A 20,409-nucleotide genomic window follows, 5' to 3' on the forward strand; every position below is an offset into this window, starting at 1 on the left:
GTTCTTCCCCACAGTGAAAGGGATGGGACTTGGTCAGTTAGAGTCGCAAGGAACACCACACTGGAATAACGTCCCTGGCCAGGACTTCCTTCGGCTGGGACTTGGTGAGAAAGGTGCAGGAGGGATCCTGAAAACGGAGCCTCCATCCGGATGGCGGCAGGGCATGTAGGCTTTCCAATGGGATGCTCAGATCCAAGTGCAGTTAGTTCGTGCGGAGAGAGTGTGCCAGGTTCCATGGCTCAGAAGGGGAGGGGGAGGGAAGCGACAGTTTTTGAAACAGGAGAGGGGCTCCTGCTGTTGCATTGTGTATTCTTAATATAAAATTATTTCATTAAAAATTAACCACATAAAGTTATTTTATTATTTGAGGATTTGCTACATATTCAATGTATCTGAACCGTGTGGGTCCCCTTCCCTGCCACATCTGCCTTCCACGACTTCTTGTCTTCCATTAAAAAACAAAACAACAAGAAAACACTGACTCCAGTTAGTGCGGCCCATCACTGCAGGGCTGTGGAGCTATCCATGGAGGATGGGCGCCCTACTAGAGCCCACACCCCTGAAGAAAACTCTCCAGCAACTGGCAAAATCTCCACAGCTAGAAGCAGGACTCAGGAGCCGCTCTGCATCTCTGTCGACCGGCTTGATCTGCGTGCGGGCAACAGCAGCTGCTCCGAGTTCAGAGTTCCCCGGCCGGCCGGCCGTGTGAGGTCCAGAAGACTCTGTCCTGACCTCTCTTCTCACACTGTTCCCAGAGCCTGTGAGGGGAGGGAAGTGATGTGGACGTTCCGTTGAGAGCCGAACACTCCACGGTCACTCATTCTCTGCACTTTGACCAGTCATGAGTTCTTCAGGAGAACCAGCATTATTTACCGAGAAAACTGAGTGTCCCAATTTCTTTCCACATCCCTCCAACTTTCCTCTTCAGCTGACTCTTGTAAGATACGATATCTGCCCAATGCGCAGTCCCTGATGGGACACCTGTGCACACTATAGAGATAAAAAGCCAGGATGAACACAGTTCACACAAAGCTGAGCTAGTACCTCTTGCTGCTCATTTGTTTGAGATTTATTATTATTGTTGTTGTTGTTGTTGTTATTATTACTACATTTAACTTTCTTCTGAGCTTTCCTATGAGGTAAATCAGAGCCTGTGTTTCATTCATTCAGGGTGAGTTTTTTCCCTCCCAGAGTCACTCATTGACATAAATGCAGACCCAGGTATGTAGGTACAGTCCCAAAAGAGATCTAACAAACTTAGACAATCTCAAGTTAAAAAAAAAAAATAGATGAGTTATTATACCCTTGATAGTTAAGAACAACTTGTAAGGCAGTGGCATCTTTTATTTGATGGGAAAAAAGATCTACATATTTAGTCTGTTAAGCTGACCGTATTCATGCACGGACAGAATATCTCCCCAGACGCAGACCAGAGTCTGTATAGGAGCAGGGCTAATAAAGAGCAGGAACACATGTGTGCCCTAAGTTGAGAATGGCATAATCTCAGTGCGAACATTTGGAAGCAGGTGAGATCTCTTTCTGTTTCCAAAGCTCACATCATGCACCCCTCCAGCTCTCATTTCATACAGTGACATGGCTGGTGGGGGAGTTAGAGCATGTGGTGTGAGTGGACGTCTCAGGTGCAGGTGGACAGACCCACTGTGGGCAGGTTGGTGTGAGTAGACACCTCAGGGGCAGGGTGGACAGACCCACTGTGGACAGGTTGGTGTGAGTAGACACCTCAGGGGCAGGGTGGACAGACCCACTGTGGGCAGGTTGGTGTGAGTGGACACCTCAGGGGCAGGGTGGACAGACCCACTGTGGGCAGGTTGGTGTGTGTGAGTGGACGTCTCAGGTGCAGGTGGACAGACCCACTGTGGGCAGGTTGGTGTGCGTGAGTGGACGTCTCAGGTGCAGGTGGACAGATCCACTGTGGGCAGGTTGGTGTGAGTGGACACCTCAGGGGCAGGGTGGACAGACCCACTGTGGGCAGGTTGGTGTGAGTGGACATCTCAAGTGCAGGACAGACAGACCCACTATGGGCAGCAAATGTATATAGGCTGACAGACACATGGATGATCCACTTCCCCAGGGGGTGGAAAAACGAGTGAACTAGAGAAAGAGGAAAGAGGAATTGTGGGAGGCAGGGACCAAGATGCAAAGTCTTTCCCAAGCTACCAGGTGTCGAAGGCATCCAGAAGGTGATTAGAGGGCTTCTGAGGACAGGAGGAGGGTTTCAGAGTGGACCGGGATGGCAAGGCACATTTCTGACTCAGGTGAAGAAAAAGCAGCAGACAGTACCAGACACAGCCAGCCACTCTCAGTTTTGCTGTGTGGCATGCATTCCGTGCAATGTGAGAAGAGGAGGGTCTCTGAAACACTGCCACAAGTCACCCACTCGGAGAGCTGGAGTTACAGATTAAAGATGGTAAAGGACTTTGTAGCCAAGCTCAGAGAACAGAGGAGCAGAAAGGTACAGCAGAGTGCAAGGGAGGTTCTAGAACCGACCTTATCTGGGCTGGAATCTGGCCTTTGTCCTTGTGTCCTGGTAAACTCAGGTTTCTCTCACAACTGCCTTGAGTTGCTGTGTTTAGTGTAAAAGGGTAACGGTGAACACCACAGAAAGTCAGTACAGTCAGGGATGCCAGGATTCTGCTCCATCTACAGCAAGAGCTGATGACATACTTACTCCCGGAACCACTGTCAATTAGAAAAATAAAAGCATGGCTGATGAACATTTAAGATGGGGGGGCATACGTTTAAAAAAATAGTAAGTCACGAGCTTGTTTAACAGTATGATAAACAGATACACACAGAGAGTGGGGGAAGAGGGAGAGAGAGAGAGAGAGAGAGAGAGAGAGAGAGAGAGAGAGAGAGAGGAGAGAGAGATCCCTTAAAAATAACAAAATCAAAATGGTAACAATTAAGTGTCTGGTTTAAATGTTAAATGTAAAAACAGTGATGAGAAGAGACACAAACTTGTGGGGACAGTTGAAAATGTGGCCAACGCACTAGCTGAAGAGCAGACAGGGAAGCCCCTTCAGAACCCTGTCCTCTTGTGTGGGTTGAGACAGTGGCACACTCCAAAGGTTGAGTCACAGGGATACCTTTCTGAACAGTAAGGACAGGGTCACCTCTGTTTGTCCAAGCTTTCTGAAGGAAAGTACTTTATGGTGATATTTTGTTTGTGCTCTCACAAATAAAGCTCACCTGGAGATCAGAGTGCAGAGCTAGAGGCCAGGCAGTGGTGGCACACACCTTTCATCCCAGCATTTGTAAGGAGGAAGCAGGAAGATCAGGAGTTCAAGGCCACCCTGGGCTACACAAGATTGATCCAGTCTAAAAGAGAAACAGCCAGGCAGTGGTGGCTCACACATTTGATCCCAGCACTTGGGATCTCATGCCTTTAAGCCCAGCACTAGAGAGAGAGAGACAGGAAGTGATATGGCTGGGCAGAGAGAGAAATATAAGGTGGGAGGAGGCAGGGGCTCAGCCCCCTTTCAGGCTGAGGATTCCGTAGAGGTAAGAAGTCTCTCTAGTGACTGGCTCCTTTACTGATCTTTCAGCATTTACCCTGATATCTGACTCCAGGTTATTATTAAAGCCAATTAGGATTCGTGCTACAGCACTTTGTCACAGTATTCTTGGTATACCCTGAGCCAGTACTTGGTGACTTACATACAGCCTTTAACCATTGCTTAACACTGACACTTCTGAGGCAGGGGTTCTCTCCAACAAGGAGTCCTGGAGTCATGCAGCAGTTCTCCTGGAGCTAACACTGTGTGGTGACAGAACCACAGAATGTGTGATGTGATATCCTCTCAAGGCTGTGGTTTTGGTCTCCATACTCCACACTGGCATCGAGCAGAGTCCCCAAGGCAGCAGACGGTAAGCCCGGAGTCTGGTTCAGCCGGAGCAGCGCAGCACATGGGGTCCAGCAGATTCACCTGTGTCCTGCAAGGCAGCCATAACAGGAAACTTCCTCAGGTTGTGCTTCAGAAGACATATATGGCTGGCATTGCGTACACTCTGTCTTGTCAGCCCTTTTCCTTCCTGGTCTCCAGCGATGCCCCTGGCCCTGCATGACTTTAATATTCTGGGTCCACATGTTGTGTTGTGTTGTTGCCGACATTTGACACTGTAACAAAGTTGAGAAAGGAGGTATTGGAGAACAAATAGAAGAGACTCCTGACTTCTTCTTAATTTTAGTGTGTGTGTGTGTGTGTGTGTGTGTGTGTGTGTGAATGCAGGTGCCCAAGGATCCCAGAAGAGGGCATCTAATCTCCTAGAGCTGGAGTTACAGGAGGTTGTAAACTGCCCTGCATGGGTGTTGGGAACCAAAGCTCAAACCTCTTAGCCACTGACCCATCTCTGTAGCCAAATTCTGACTTTGTCTTCCTAGTGACCAGTTCCTCTCCGGGATCTGTGTTGACCCATGACAGCCGAGCATACCAATTATGACATGTCCAATTCGTTCTCATTTTTATGATAATTTGCCTAAGTCCCTGAGGTCTGCTCTGGCTCTGACCGGTCTACAAGCTTCATTCCAACCAGAGCTGCAAGGCTAAATACTCCCCTCTACACAAGAACCATGCTAATTCTGCTGGTGCCTTCGTTGACTCAGAACCTAGAGAAGAAAATCATTTCTCACACCACTTGCAAAGCAAATCCTCAATAGAATCTCTAAAATGCTGGAAAATATTTGAATAATCTTCCAACTTGGCCACTCAGTGATCACATGCACCTACCTACATTCCAGCCAAATGTGGGATGGCGTCTTTGTGTTTTGTTTTGTTGTGTTTTTTTATATAGTCACACTTTTATTCTTAGGCTTCTCTGAAAACACAGCAAACTGTTTTGGCTTTGTTTTATTTGTTTGTTTTCTTCTCAAGGCTTCACAGTCCTCCTGTCCCAGCGAGTGTCAGAGCTAGCTGCTCTCTTCCTTAGAGTAAGAGAAAGTGGAGGTGAAGGAAGGGGAGAGGGAGCATGAGGCATCCCAACACTGTGGCTTCTGGGGATGAACCCGCATGAAATAGCTACCGGATGGCGACAGGAACAGAGAAACACAGGGGGCTGAGTATACATTTTCATTATGATACAAGCATGTCACCAGGTCCAAGATATCAGGCGGGATGTCCATCAACATGATTAATGAAAACCCCTCAAAAGTAAAAGCCCCTCAGGTACTGTCTGCTGTTGACTCAAATTTGAAGGATGTGGTTTCTTTCTGTGTGCTCTGCGTTCTTCTACGAGGCTGTTTATCGGATGTATGGGACATTTTTTGTTTATGATAGCTAATGGTTAACCATTCACCAAGGACAGGAGTCCTTTGTACCTATTATTGTCAAGCATTTGTTTGGACTGCCTCTGACCCTTGGTACCTGAAGGGCCTGCGCTGGAACCTTTGAAAACAGCCCATTGAGAGAAGGTACCCAGGTCTCTGCTGGAATCCTTCTCTCTCACTTCCACCTTTTGCTGCAAGGGAGAGGGGCGAGGTTGTGGGGGGAGCCAAAACTAAAGTCTCAATTGCAAGAGCAAGCTCATTGTCACTCAAGGTAAACAGAACTGTCTTGGGCTACATGGATAGATTCCGGAGAGAAATTCTACACTTTTTAGAAGGAGATATGTCTTTGGGGACCGAAGAGTGACAGGGACAGTGCACAGAATGAAAAGCCAGGGCTCTCCACACAGCCACGTTCCTCTGAACACTGTGTATGGTGATCAAAGTCCTTCCTCCCAGAGCAGTTCAGGGGAGGATGTCCATATGTCTGATTACTCGGTGACCGCGGCGCCTCAGCTTCCAAAACACAGGCAAGTCCAAGGAAGAGATCTGGGAAGTCACCACACCCAGTTTAATCATTCACCATTGAGGCTCCTTTCAGATGAGCAATTGACTCAGCTTTAATCTCTCCTCACTCCCTCATTCAGTCAACAGACGTTTATTGCAAGTTTACCACGTGTGGAATACCTTGCAATTATCAATCAGAGTACTCGCTGATCTCCCAGGATTCATAACCCAGCCCCTGGCGCGTGCACGCGCGCGCACACACACACACACACACACACACACACACACACACACACACACACACATTAGCTTCAAAACAAAGTTGTAAATGGGCTGGCCACATGTCCAAGACAGGTGATAAACGTGAAGAGTACGGAGCAGGGTTTTAAATGTGTAGGGTTCGGAAGCCCTGTCATGGATGAAGCCATCTCACCGTTTGGGTAAACGAATGGGTAGTAAGACTTTGAAGTGGTCAAGATACCCGGAAGCAGAAAGAGGCAGTGAAGTTGCAGAAAGAGGATTAGTTTAGAGAATTTTGCCACCTAGAAGCATCGAGAGCAGCATTCATGGGCTCAGGGTCGAGAAGGTGGGTGATGAAGTTTTCCTCATTCATTAAAAGTTGTGGTGAAGAGGGCCAAAAAATGGAGGAAGACGCTGCTTGCCAGTCAAGTCTAGAGAGTCTAGACTCTGGGTTGAGAACATATCTTCTACTTATAAGGCAAAGTGAGAGTAACCAGCTTTGTGACATATTCCTACTCGAATTTAAGAACATTCCTCTGTTCTCACTCCATGCTAACCTCAGAGTGTGCAAATCTACAGAAAGACACAAGCCAAGAGTTTCTGCAACCTTCCAACACCAGCAGGTTTACCTGAAGCATTGGTCCACTACGATCCTCAAGCCTTGGCTTTGTCAGAGATTTTGATAGGGGACAACTTTGACTGTAATACATGCCACTGGTCACTTCAGAAGAACGCAGCCAGAGCATTCATAGTCCTTTAAGTAGCATCTATCACATGTCAAGACCTGTGAACCAAGTCAGTCTGATAAAGAAAATTTTCACATTTAAAAAAAGGAAGGAGGTTTCCAGAATTTGGAAATGACCCAAAATATCAAAGGAATTTCCATCCATGGAAAGTGTCATATTAGAGAATATTCCAGTGAGCTCCCTGTGCCCTTGGCAAACAACACACATTTATAGAAGACTATACCAGGAAATACCCATAGATGTGCACATAACATTATCTATTTCTGTGGAATTCTAGGTGCAGTGAGTTTGTGGGAGAAAAACCAATAAAGATTGATGAAAAGCCTCCTGATATTTTGGAGTTCCTTTATTCTAACAAAAGCATTTTACAATCACATGATACAACTTAGAACCAAGTTTTACTCTGAAATAATTACTTTCCAGGAAATACTATTCTCATTTTTTTATTGTTTAAATTCTTATTCTTATTAATCATGAACCCAGGAAAGAGCCATTTGGAACACATGCCATAAACAAACGTAGCTTGACATACTTTGGGATATTTGGCTTTTTAAAATGCTTTAAAATCTCAATACTTATATAAAGTGAGGGGAGATGCTAGCTACCCAGGTGGGGCTGAGCCTCAGTTCATGCCACTTTTATACAAGCCACATTTACCTCTCCACACGCTTATTATTTTATGAATTTTTTCATCAAACCTTTATCAAACATACACTATGTGCAGAATAGGTTGTTCTTTGAAATTACGTTCTCTCGAAGAGAATGGGATGTCGATTTTAGGGCTGGTTGAGGCGTCCTTTCAAAACACCCCAGCTAAGGTACAGTGGTGCTGTTAACCTCCTGTCAGCTCCCATAGACGCTGAAGAAACACTCTCTCAGAAGAATTGCTCATCTGGTCTCATATCCTGTAACACTGCAGGCTTCTGTATTTATCCTCACCCGAAATGTGTTTAAATCAGACCATCTGTGACAGTATTGCACAAAAGTCTCTTATCTTTCTGATTCATTCTCTGGATGATCTTCCTTGGATGTTTGAAAACACGAAATCCCAACGTGGAAGTGCAGCTTGGTATTACTTTGTTCTTGTTTGTCTCCAGCTCCGATCTTCAGCTTAGCTGGAGGCCGAGCACGTCTCACCGCAACCAAGGAAACCCAGCTCACTGTTGAAAGCCAGGGGTGACCTGGCGTGACGTTAGGAGGTGAATGTGGGCAGGGATGTGGAGGGAGTCGGGAGGGGACACGGGTATGGGTACGATCACATTTCCTTATATACGTATATGAGATTCGATAAGAGTAATAAGAGGGAGCTCATGCTTTTCACAATAATTGCATTGAAATGTCATTCACATAACCATAAACTTCACTTTAAAACTATATAACCCGGTCACTTACTTAGTTTATTCACAGAGTTGTAAAGCCACTGTCTGTCATCCTCGCAGCATGAAGCACGTTAACAGTGGCCATCCTTTCCCTCCCATGCCCCTCAATCTCTTAGCAACCACTAACCTACTTTCTCTTCATGGAGTTATCTATTCTGGACATTTCAGTATAAATTGAATCACACAATATGTGCCCTATTGCTACGGCTTTCACTTGGCATAATGTTTTCAAGGTTCACGCATGCTGCAGCGTGGATCAGGACTCCATCTTTTTTTATATATATAAAATATCTGATAAGTGCTTTATGGCACAGACACCCTGAATTTTGTTTACTCAGCCATCTGTTGATGGGTGCTTACTTCCAACTTGGCCCGTATGGATAAGCACACAAGAACATTTGTGTGCGGGTTTTTGCGTAGACGTGAAGTCTTCGAGTCTCTTGGGCACGTCTCCAGCTGTGGCATGACAGAGTCACGTGCTAACTCTGCGGTTAGCATTCTGAGGAACTGCCAAACTCTTTTCCCAAGTCTCTACACCACTTTACATTCCCAGGGAACGTGGGTGAGGATTCTGATCTCTTCACCAACACCTGTTTAGGAACATTTGGCATAATTGCAGCTAAATGATGTCTTTTTGTTTCTGAGAATTTGTTTCCAAGAATACAATGAGAACACAGCATTCCGGTCTCATCTAGAAGAGGTAAGGAATGGAATTGTTTCCAGCTGGCATTCTCTCAAGTCATTGTACACCAGGATTCTGGGAAGAGCATCTCGGCAGCCGGCATACACTCTCTGTGTCGTGTTCACTCTGAGATGCTTCCTGGTATACAAGGAACATCACACAGGGACCTTCAGCTGCATGCCCCCTGCCCCCAGCAGACAAAGCATGCAGTGTTCAAGCATAAGAATTCAAGTGGTGTGTGATCGCAGGGCTGGGAAGCTCAGAGTTCCTGACTAGGACTCGTCTAGCACCACCTCTAGAAGCTATTTATAACTCCTAGCTGTACGTTTTGGTTCTCTGGAGACTGCCATCTATCTTTAGTGAGGGCTGTGTCCAGGCATCTGATGAAATTTCTTAGAGTGTCCGAAGCCAAATGTTTCCCTTAGGCACATTCTCGGGGCAAAAATTAACCTGCAAAGCAAGCTTCACAAAACAGGACAGCCAACTCAGAGAGCCTCGGGAATGTTTGATCTGTGTGTCATGTTCAATGTGTGTCCCTTTTTAAATTAGAAAAGATTGCTCACATACCCCTACCCAAATACATAGAATTCTATCAAAGCACTGTAATAGGAAAATGTTCAATATAGAAGAGTTCAGCCTTTCCCATCATGAAACTCAAATAAGTGAAGGAATATAAGAAGTACATGATAGGCATGTATATGAAAAAGCAGGCTGGGCCATCTGAAGAGTCCTGGACAGATTACACAGGGGTGCATAATTCACACATTGCTAATTGAGACTGTTAAATTATGTACATGCATATTTGCATATGTGTGCACAGACGCCCATGAATTTACACACATATACATGTACATAGACATACAGATGTGTAATCAGAGGTTTTTCTGTCCCATTCTGTCCCATGGCTGCTTGCAAATAATCATTCAGAGGCTTAATATTAATTATAAATGATTGGCTGATGGCTCAGGCTTATTACTAGCTAGCTCTTACATTAAAATTAACCCATTTCTCTTAATCTAAGTATTGCCACATGGCTGTGGCATTACTGGTCTGCTGACATGTTGCTCCTTGGGCGGCTGGAAGGCATCTCTCAGACTCTGTCCTTCTTCTCCTGTATCTCTGCTTGGATTTCCGACCTAGCTCTATCCTGTCTTGCCATGGGCCAAAGGAGCTTTATTTATCAACCAATGAGAGCAACACATATTCACAGCATATAGAAGGACATCCCACATCACAGACATACTATTGAAATCCAACATCCATACATTATCAATGCATTGTGTACACAGGTCCTACCATATTTAGTCCTTAAAAATAAGTTTGCTACATAATTTAAAGTATCTTTTGTTTTTGTTTGTTTTCAAGACGGGGTCTGGTCTCTCTGCGCAGCCTTGGCTGGCCTGGAACTCACTTCTGTAGACCTGGCTGGCCTTGAACTTACAGAGATCCTCCTGTCTCTACCTCCCAAGTGCTGGGAATAAAGGCATGTGCCACCACCTCCTGGCTTAAAGCGTCTTTTAAAACCCACTGCCTTCTGTAGGACTCAGTCCGACTCCTCTCGCTTTGGTAATACTCTGTGTATGATTTGCGGTGGTTTGACTCTGAAATCTCCTCTCTCAGGCTCAAGGTTTGAATGCTTGTTCCCAAGCCGGTGGCTCTATTCTGAGGACTGTGTAACCTTTGGAAGATGGCATAGCCAGGGGAAGTAGATCCCAAGAGGCGGGCCTTAGAAGGGTACTACCTGGCACACACTCCCAATGTTTGTCTGCTTCTCTGTTCCTCATGTTAAAAACCTGCCTTCGCTGTTCTCCCACCACAACAGACAGGCTCTGCCTTTCTCACTGTGATGGACTCCATCCCCCTGAAACTGTGCACCAGCTTGAGAGCCCTTACGCTGCTCTGTTGGGCGCTTTCCCGCAGTGTCACGTGACTGTCATACTTACTGTCCTATATATTCAGTTAGTGTCATGGATTGTGACTGACGGATTTTCCTGATAATCAGAGCAGGATTCAAGTAGAAGGGGGTTTTGATCTTCAGAGGCCACATCATCTTCTCCTCTTAACTGGAAGATGATGCTGCCGTTCTGCACCTCCTGGTGCTGCTGAGATCTTGACATTTAGCATGACAACCCAACAACACACTTTCTTATTCGCTGAGAGAACCCAAGTCACCGGTCCTGTTTGCTGAAAGATCTCAAGAGCAAGACCCTTGTTACTTCAAGAACCTTGCTAGAACGTGGGGGTATCTCTACGTATGACCTCAGGAGGGTCTAGGATCTAATTCTTACCATGTGCTTCACTCTATTCTCAAGAGCCCTGGCAAAGAGCTTCCACCTCTGCTTTAAATAATTTAAATTCAGGTTTGAATTTGGTGCCCAAGCATCAGCTTCACAGGCTTGATACGACAAACATACCCACCTTTCAAATAAACTTAGAAAACAACCTAAACGTGGGTGTTTCCCCAAATCTCCATTTTCAGAGTCGCTATGTGTTCATTTACTATACCTGTATTTTCTGCTCTAGCTAGTTCAGCTAGCTGGAAGACGTGGGTACAGAACTAAGCCGAGAGATCCTTCTGCTTACCAGCGGTCGGGGGGACACAGGCCCACGCTTCCTCTTCTCCCCCACGCCGGCAGTGCTGAGTGTGAGTTTGGCCGCTTCAGTCCGCACTGAGTGGAGAATGCAGAGGAGTGGCCGGAACAAAGCCCCCAACCTCCACCCAGACTCAAGGGCCACTGTCCTCCGGAGGACGCCGATTTCCCTGCCTTGCTGGCCAGTATGATTTTATGGGCACAGAGACCTCTGGTTATCTGAAAATCAGATCTTTATGTGGACAGTCAGTCTTCCAGGCTGCGTCAAGCAGTCCAGTGCTCTGGCCAATTTTATATGTGATAAGACTAATCTAACTCGGCATAATAAAAATCGCTACAATGTGAAAAACGTCAGAATCAGCATATTTTGCCTATTTTTTTCCTTCTGAGCGGAGGAGAATTTAGTGGGCAAATGGTCCCTAGACTCTTTAGTGGGCAGAAGAGTGTTTGGGGAGAGCAACAATGAAGTGATTTTTATTCACAAGATTTGAGCACACCCTGGACATGGAAACGTTTTCCATAGCCCAAGCCCAAAGTAAGCCATTCTAATAAATAGTGCATGGCTGTAGATAAATGGCACAGTCATAGACAGAGCTTTCCGGAGAAAGAGCCCCATGTATCATCTTCCTTCTCAGCTGGTTCTCTGGTGCCCGACAGCTCTTCCCCCCGCCCTCTGGCTCTGCACACTATTTATGTGTTTGCATTTGCATGTATCTACGTGATGGTTTTGCCCGGTTGATTTTCCAAGTTAATGATAGGGCACTTGGGGGAAGATTAATGCCAGGAATGTATAGGTTCAGCAAATTGCTGAAGAGTCTCGCTCGACAATTAATCTCCCTTTCCCCCATTCCAAAAGTGTGAAGGATGAGTGCAAGGAGGCTGTAATGATGCTCGTATCACAGGTCGGTAAGAGCTGGGGAGCTGGCGCTGACAGCGACGAGACTGTGACTCTCGGAAGGATTTACAAGCTATCCCCCGTCCCCTACACCATCCAACTGGCTGCACCTGCTCTAGCCCTGAAGGCTGGGAGCTCGAGATGTCCCTGGGAATCACTGAAGCTTAGTTGAAACCTTGGGTTTTAAAAATAATAAACCAAGACAAGAAACCCCTTTTTCTTTCACCCCAAGCAGATGGCGATCTGGAGGGGAAGCGGTTTTCTGGAGTTGAGTCACCGGCTTCAGGATGGGCAGGAACTGAGATAATGGGAAACCCCAGGGGAACATAGCTGCCACATTTGTCTCCTAGGAGGCCCAGACTGAGCAGAGGAAGGGACTTACAGTACAGTGACTGGAGTGGCCCTATAGTGATGGACTGTCCGCTGCTGAGGACAGTGTGAAGTCCACTGCTCGGTGTGGATGGTCAGTCTTGGACTGTCTCGTAGGAATTAGAGGGCCACCTCCATCACTGATGGTGGAGATGTCATTGTCATGCCTCAGAGGTTCAGGACAGGGACCAGACTTGAGTTCTTTAAAGCTTGTCAGAGTTGGGAGGTTGTAAGTGACTTTTTCTCTTGGTGCTTCAAAAAAGACCCCAAAGTGGAGATTTGGAAGTAAGAGCAGTGAGTTTTCCATGGATGGTTCTGGAAACCAGGTATCCAGTATCAGGGTGAGAATGCTTGGGGTCTGATGAGCTGAGATTCTGCTGCAAGATGTCCCCTTGACCTCACATGGCTATGGGGGACAGAAGAATGAAACGCACCTGGTTGGTTCCTTCCAGCTTGCCTGACTTAATCATGCCCTAGCCCACTTACTCTGCCCCCATGGGGTTTGAGTTTGAGTATGAATGCAGGGGAGAAGTCATAGTAAACTCAAGCAACCTCCCCCCGACCCCTAGACCTACTACACAAACGGTCTGTGAGATGAGTGTCACACATCTCACTGATGACCTCATGGAGGTATGGTAGGCTCTGAACAAGCCCATTGTGCGTTCTGGGCTCAGCCATGTCTGGGCCTCTGCTCTATGAACAGGTAGCTGTTCTCTTCAGGGCCTCTCTGACCAGATATCCAGACTCTGCCAAGGTCGACAACCACGGTATGTTTAATGGGAGTTGCATTATGTCTATACCTTAGTTTAAATCACAGAGTCCAGGCTTTGGGGCCCCTGAGAGAGTCTTTCATTCTGTTTCTCTCCATTCACAAAAGCAAATGAGTAAAAAAATAAAAATAATAAATAAATAAATAAATCTCCAAGGGCTCTTTGTTGGGACAAAGAAGAAAGGCACGGGTAAGAGACCACTGATCTATGCTTCCTCCTAACCTGTCTTGCGGCTCAGAGGTGACTGGTTCACTTCTACCCCGGAGTTAAAACCAAGCATTGCGTGGGGATTCTAATGTACCCCGCTTGCTTCTGAGAATTTGTTCTGTTCTTTAGGAACCTCTGGATAAAAGAGGGAGAGATGGCCCTGTGGTAAGATGTTGCAGCTCACACACACAAGGGCTTAAGTTTGGAGCGCCAGCACCCACTTAGAAATCTGTCCATGGAAACACACACCAGTAATCATGGAACTAGGACACAAGAACAAGAGGATCCCAGGGCTTGCTGGTAAGCCTACCTAGACAGTCCACAAGCTCCACGGTGGTCTCAAAATGTAAGTGGAGAGCAATAGAGGAAGACACTAAACATAGACCTCTGCCTCCAGAATCACATGTATGGGGGCATGTATATACACATGATGTGCACACCTATTCATGCAACACACACACACACACACACACACACACACACACACACACACACACACATACACACCACTCTCATGGTGGAGTGTCAGAGAAGAAGCATCCCCTGTGCTATATTTCTTGATAACGTAGTAATAGTCAGATGTTGACTTAGTTTCATGGCTAGTCTTGCAGACTCACCCTGCCATGTCTTATGTCTGCACACACTCAGAAGGTTCAAATCTCTGCACATGATCATCACTGTGTATAAAGAGGAAAAGAACGAATATCAGTAGAATTTCTCAGACATGGGGTGTAAGGTTCAAAGAAATTGAGTGAATTGAAACTGCATGCCTTCCTTGGGTTCCCCTAAATCATGGGAAAGCTACATTGGATTGCAAAACCACACTCCTTCACTTCTGGCCCCTGACACCTGTCAGTATTCAGGGTGCCAAAGGGCATCTTTCCAAGCTATTCAAAGAAAGGAAGAGCCCTGCCCTAAACCAGAGTGCCAAGAAAGTCATGCATGGATTCAGCTTCTGCCCCAAGGAAGAGCCCCCAAGAAAGGTTCCCAGACAGCCACATTAGTCCCACATCAAGCCAGAGAGCCTCTCTGGTTGGCACACTTAGGGTTAAAATTTTGAGGCTGAAGCCAGGAGAGATCAGAGTCATAAATCAGCGGTCCTTAAACTTCTCCCCTCATGTCTCCTCATTCAACAAGCGTATGCCATCCAGGCATATAGGACAGATAAGCAAATCAAAGGTTTACTAATAATAAATTACAAAGGAATCTATTTTAAAACAATCCTTTAGTGTACATACAATGTTACCAATTATTAAAGACAAAAGTAAAATTCTAATCCATTCAAATGAGATGGGCAGGCTTCTTTGTTGTTTCCATTAAGAGCAAACCCACGGCTGAACAATTGATACTGCAGGACAGGGTATCTTCAATTGATTGAAATTTTCAGTTTTATAACCATCAGTGCTGAGAATACTACTTTACAAAATACAAAGCACAAAATAGCAGGTGTGTAGTCAGGATCTTTTCAAAAATTGTTAGAAATTCCCTCTCAATCCAAAGCTAAAATGTATCCAATGGGTGTGTGTGGGTGTGTGTGTGTGTGTGTGTGTGTGTGTGTGTGTGTGTGTGTGTGTTATGAAGTTCAAGTCAGTGACTCAAACATTAATTGTTAAAAATCAAGCAACATGGCCCAATGCAATCCCAAAACAGACTAATCTGATACTTTAGTGCTGAGAAGTGACAGGAGGAACATTGTAACAGTATGTCTTCAAACATGAACACATTAGCTTTCTATACCAGAAGAAAACTCAGCATGTATGGGAAAACACTACAGTTGATAACACACAGCGGTCCCCAGTCTGAGCTGAGGTATTTCAGGCTGCACTCACGGCTGTGGCAAATGACAGCACATGGTGCAGAATGCCCATGTTGCATAGTTAGGACCAAAGCGGCAACGAAGTCACCAAAACACCTCAGAGTCCTTACGTGCTTGCTTTTGAATTCATTTTTGCCCATTGCATATTCAGAAACCTTTTACTGTTCCCCATTTTTTCATGGCCCCCATATGTACCTACATTACCCAGTGTAGAACTGTGACCCCAGTTTAAAAAGCTGGGTCAGCTGGTCCTCGATTCTGTCTGACAGCTACCTAGTCTCTAAAACTTATGTGTAAATCCAAAACTACAAAGTCCAAGCTGCAACAGACTTCAAGATCCTGGTCTTGATGGCCTTGTGCCAGGACTGGTCAGGCAGACCCTCAGAACCAGGACCTCTGCAGAGATGTGGTCAGACCAGCATCACTAGGACCCAAAACAGAGGAGGTATCTATAGACATGAAAGCTTTCTGGATTGACGGGCACAAGCAGTGGGTGGAGGTCAGCTGCTGGGACTGAGTAAGACCCAACACACACTCAGGTTTGTCTACATAGCCAAGCAGGTGGAAGTGGCCATGTTAAGTGACCAAGTACAAGTCACCCTCAAGCTTAACCTAAGACCATGCTGCCTGCAAGGTTCAAGGACAGGGTCACAGCAGCTGAGTATGGATGCCCCTCAGACGCCCATGCTCCCACCAATGCCTACCTTAGCTTTCTCATGGCATACATAAGCACCTTCTATTGAGTGAGCATCGTGTCTTTTTTTTTCCTTTGTGCTTTTTTATTTATAATTTAAAACAGCCCCCAAACACAACACCAACGGGCAACCCAGTTTCTCATAGAGCAAGAATACTGTGATGCACCCTCCAGAAAATGTGTGCACTTTAGAGAAGTTTGGTTTGGGCTTGAGTTATCAACTGTACAAAATAAGAGCTCCTTAAACAGAAGCATGCATGGGACAAGCCTGTGGAGCAGTTGGTAGAAACGTGGCCAGAATGTCAGGAGAGCTGATCCCTCTGCTTCCCCTGGCAACAGTGGTTTAAGAGTTACCAAATCCACTGTTCAAGGCAACTGAAGACAGTGAGTGCGGGCTGTTAATTGTCTACCAGCTAGAAGCAGGGGAACGTGGCCTGTAGACAGTACTATGGGATGAGTACTCACAGCTTGGACAGAACCAGTGAAGAGGCCCAGCGAGACAGGTGAATCTGCAGAGGAAATTGCCATCGTGAATACCGTGCCCCCACCCCCCACACACACACAGCTGGCTGAGCCTCCTGCAGCTCTTTGCAAAATGCTCCCTCGAATCCACCACACGGCAGAGGTTCTGATGCTCCTTTTTCTGCTGCGACTGCCCCAAAATTACAGGAAAGACTTCACTGGAAGACCTGCAGGCTAAGTCACATGTTCACAATGTAAACAGGAGGTGGATCCTAGCAATCATCCCATCTTCCACACCGATGACAGGGAAGGGAAACCCTGCAGACGAGTGATGCACTTGCACCAGCGTGCTAAGCTGTGTTCTGACATGCTGGCAGCCGCTTCTGCTTGCTATGGAGTTCCTTGAAATGAGTTCTAGTTTTCTTTTTAAAAGAAAACACAAATTACTTAAAAGGCATTTATTTTAAAGTCTCCCAGCTGAAGATCTGTCTTGTCCCTCTCATCCTTGGCCAGAGGACTGATGTCATGAGAAAACGCTGGCCTCCCCCAGGCGCAGCCTGTGGTCGGCTAGCGGTCAGCTGACGTCAGAGCCAATCAATAGTCTTTTGACTTGAAGGTTTTGCAAGAAACTTACTAGCTTTGCAAAGCCGTTCAAAGTCTTCACTCTTCAAGACAGCTTGTATCTAGTAAGATGGATCAAAGCGAACCAGGAACATTCCAGAAACTCAAACATGCTTCCTCCCTCATTCATCATCGATGATTAGAAAAGCCAGTCTTCCTTATGTTTTATAAAGGGACCATGTGTCCTTGCTAATGCACTTGACAATTTGCAAGGCTGTCATCACGAGCATCATCAACACAGGAGGAAGCAAGAGTAGATTAAAGTCACAAGGACACCAATGGCAGCTTCATTTGACTGCTGGTTCTTGAAGAGAGATGATGGAGGAACATATGGGGCTGAACCTCTTTAAATTGAAGGAAGCAAGCTTGAAGTGCTGCCCACACACCCAGACTCCTCAACTCCACATTCCCTGAAGACCACAGGAAATACAGCAAAGTGGCCCAATCATTCCCATTGCATGCTTCATGCAAAGGACATCTTTCCATTCTCATAGTGAGACCTCTCATGCTCTGGACACTTGGAAGGGCTGGTAACACACAGGTCACCCTACAGCCCGGCGGCCCCTTGTTCCCCAGAAGATGGCTCTATCGCCACAGGGCCATGCTTTTAGGTATGCAGAAGGGTGACCTGGACTACCCAGTTTCACAACCCTTCCCTTGTTAGCTGGCTGGTTTGTGGTAAACAGGGGCAAGTCTGACTTGTTTTCCACAATCTGTTGCCCTTTATACACAGTCAGGAGCGAGCGTGGAGTTTACATGAAGTGCAAAGTCCAGGCAGGAGAGGCACGCACAGCTGGGAATGTTCAAACTCGTGGTTTGCATATCTGTCTCAGACCTTTCCATTACAGACACGGGAAGGCTCGACAGGACCCTGCGATGGGCACTGGGGCCTGACAAAATGCCCTGGCTGGCAGACCTTCTGCTACAACCCAGCAATGATGCCCGCATCTTCCTGCTGTGTCTCTGCAGTCTGGTGCTCTCTGAAGTGCTTCTACTCTTTCCCACTCATCAGCTGTATATGTGTTTGGTGACCTTTGCATAAATGAGATGAATAAAGTGTTGTCGCTTTACAAGAAGGGACTTAAGGAGGCTCAGACTCCCTCCTTTGCAGTTCTAGCTAGAAAACCACTCTGAGATGTTGCTTTCCTGTCGTTAACCAGCAGCCACAACCAGGCAAGGGCCAAAGCAGCTCTTGCAGTGCTGCCACCAGCTTGCTCAAGCATTTCTGCCACCAAGGAATGCCAGCTGTAAAGTGCTCTGCCCTCCTCACAGAGACAAGGTTCTCCTGAGAAGACTGAGGCCAGGAGGCCGCCGAGCACCTCCTAGCTCCAGCCCTTCGAGCACAGGGCAGCCTCCGAGCAGGACAAGAAGAGCATCCAAACTGAGTGCCCAAATCACAGCTTCAGTGAACCAAGGGTTTGGGAGGCCCCCAGAGGAAGGGACAGATGAAGCTGGTTCTTCCATCCCCAATTTCTAATTGAAAAGAATCTGAAGTGATTAAAAGGAAAATGATGGCAGCTTCAAAGCACTTCACGTCACTTTGACTTTCTTCATTGGGGAATGATGGGAGCATCTTCCTACCTAATGTTGTTATAAGCAGTGCAAGCTGGAGGATCAGAATTATCTTCAACATCTTGAGTCTCCAGTAAGCAATGGAGGAAGGAGAGGTGTGCCTGGAATATGTCACAGGGTGATTAAACTATCAGATATGGGGGGTACATATTCTCCATCAGAGGTGTTGGAGGGACAAATCCTCCATCAGAGGTGTTGGGGGTACACATCCTCCATCAGAAGTGTTGGGAGGACAAATCCTCCATCAGAGATGTTGGGGGTACACATCCTCCATCAGAAGTGCTGGGGAGACAAATCCTCCATTAAAGGTGCTGGGGAGGGGACAAAATTCCCCATCAGAGGTATTGGGGGAACACATCCCCCATCAGAGGTGCTGGGGGTACACATCCTCCATCAGAGGTGTTGGGGGTACACATCCTCCATCAGAGGTGCTGGGGGTACACATCCTCTATCAGGGGTGCTGGGGGGACACATCCTCCATCAGAGGTGCTGGGGGCAGGGGCAAATCCTCCCAGAGACACTCTGATTGCTTGCTTGATGGAAACAGATTTACAGACGGAGGTGACACATAGAATGGAGATTCTAATACATTTGATATAGTGGTGCCCAAAATTCCACCTGTAAAATCTATGCCAACCTTAGGGCTACCCTGAGAGGAAGGAGCTAACGAGAGGTGCAATGCACAGGTGAATGGCCCTTCCTGTGGTCTGTGCTCTGAACCCTGCTTTGTAGAAGGGCAACAACCTTGAATTTGGAGTCTGAGCTCTGCTCTGACCTTTAGTCCAAATATTGTCATAGCTGTTGATATAGCTAAATATCTGAGATTTCAGAACTATGGGGCAGACTCTGGATCCACTACCATTTCTTGGGGACAGCCTTGTGATTTGTATATAGAACAATGGATCCTGAGTCAGAATGCTTTGATTTATGATAAGCTGGAGCTGGTCAGGAAAACATGGCTGCCAGTCAGGCGCAGTAAGGTGCAGGCACTTGGACTCACAGCAAGAGTCTTCAGCTTTGAGACTGAGCAGAAGGAAAGCTTCTCACCACCAGGGCCAGCACACAGTGACCACAGTGAGTACAATGGGGAATGTGAGGTCAGTCATGGCCCACCCAGTAGCCTGACCCGATAGAAGTCCAAGCACAAAGCTGCAAGAGAGTCCATGTGGGAAGGTCAGAAGTCAAGGTCATCCTTAGCTGAGTAGTAATTTGAAGCCAGTCTGGGTTATACAAGATCCTGTCCAAGTGAGAAAGAGGGAGAAGAAGGAAAGGAAGGAAGGAATGGGTGAGCAGGGGAGGGAGAAAACCAATTGTTTCTTGCAGCATGGATGAAATAAGCAAGAACACCAAGGATAAAATGCCTATGGTATCACTCGGATTCTAAAAATAAATACCAAACTTACAGAAGAAGAGGGTAGACATATAGTTACCAAGGAATCAACTCAGTGGGTGCATCTGGAGAGGGGACCTAAGGAGCAAATCAAAGCTTCAGTTGGATAGGGGTGCTTAGCACAGAATGCCAACCGCAGCTAACAGTGAGGTAGTGCACATTTCAAAATCTGTTGCCGAGACAAGTT

General features: G+C 46.6%; 1 long non-coding RNA gene across 2 annotated transcripts in view; it reads right to left on the reverse strand.

The window, feature by feature from the left end:
* Positions 1–338: 338 nt before the first annotated feature.
* The window catches only part of LOC128118865 (uncharacterized), a 31,997-nt gene continuing 11,926 nt past the window's right edge, over positions 339–20,409 (reverse strand). The window contains exons 2-4 of one of the 2 annotated variants that reach the window (XR_008221361.1): positions 3,211–4,138; positions 2,509–2,700; positions 339–990 (exon numbers count right to left, since the gene is read on the reverse strand). This is a non-coding gene — a long non-coding RNA (uncharacterized LOC128118865). Of the gene's footprint in view, positions 991–2,508; positions 4,139–20,409 lie in introns of both variants that reach the window. The other variant, XR_008221360.1, reaches the window with a different exon arrangement.

The sequence above is a fragment of the Peromyscus californicus genome, unplaced genomic scaffold, assembly GCF_007827085.1.
Source record: "Peromyscus californicus insignis strain IS unplaced genomic scaffold, ASM782708v3 Scaffold_23__1_contigs__length_62951481, whole genome shotgun sequence".
Lineage (NCBI taxonomy): Eukaryota > Metazoa > Chordata > Mammalia > Rodentia > Cricetidae > Peromyscus > Peromyscus californicus.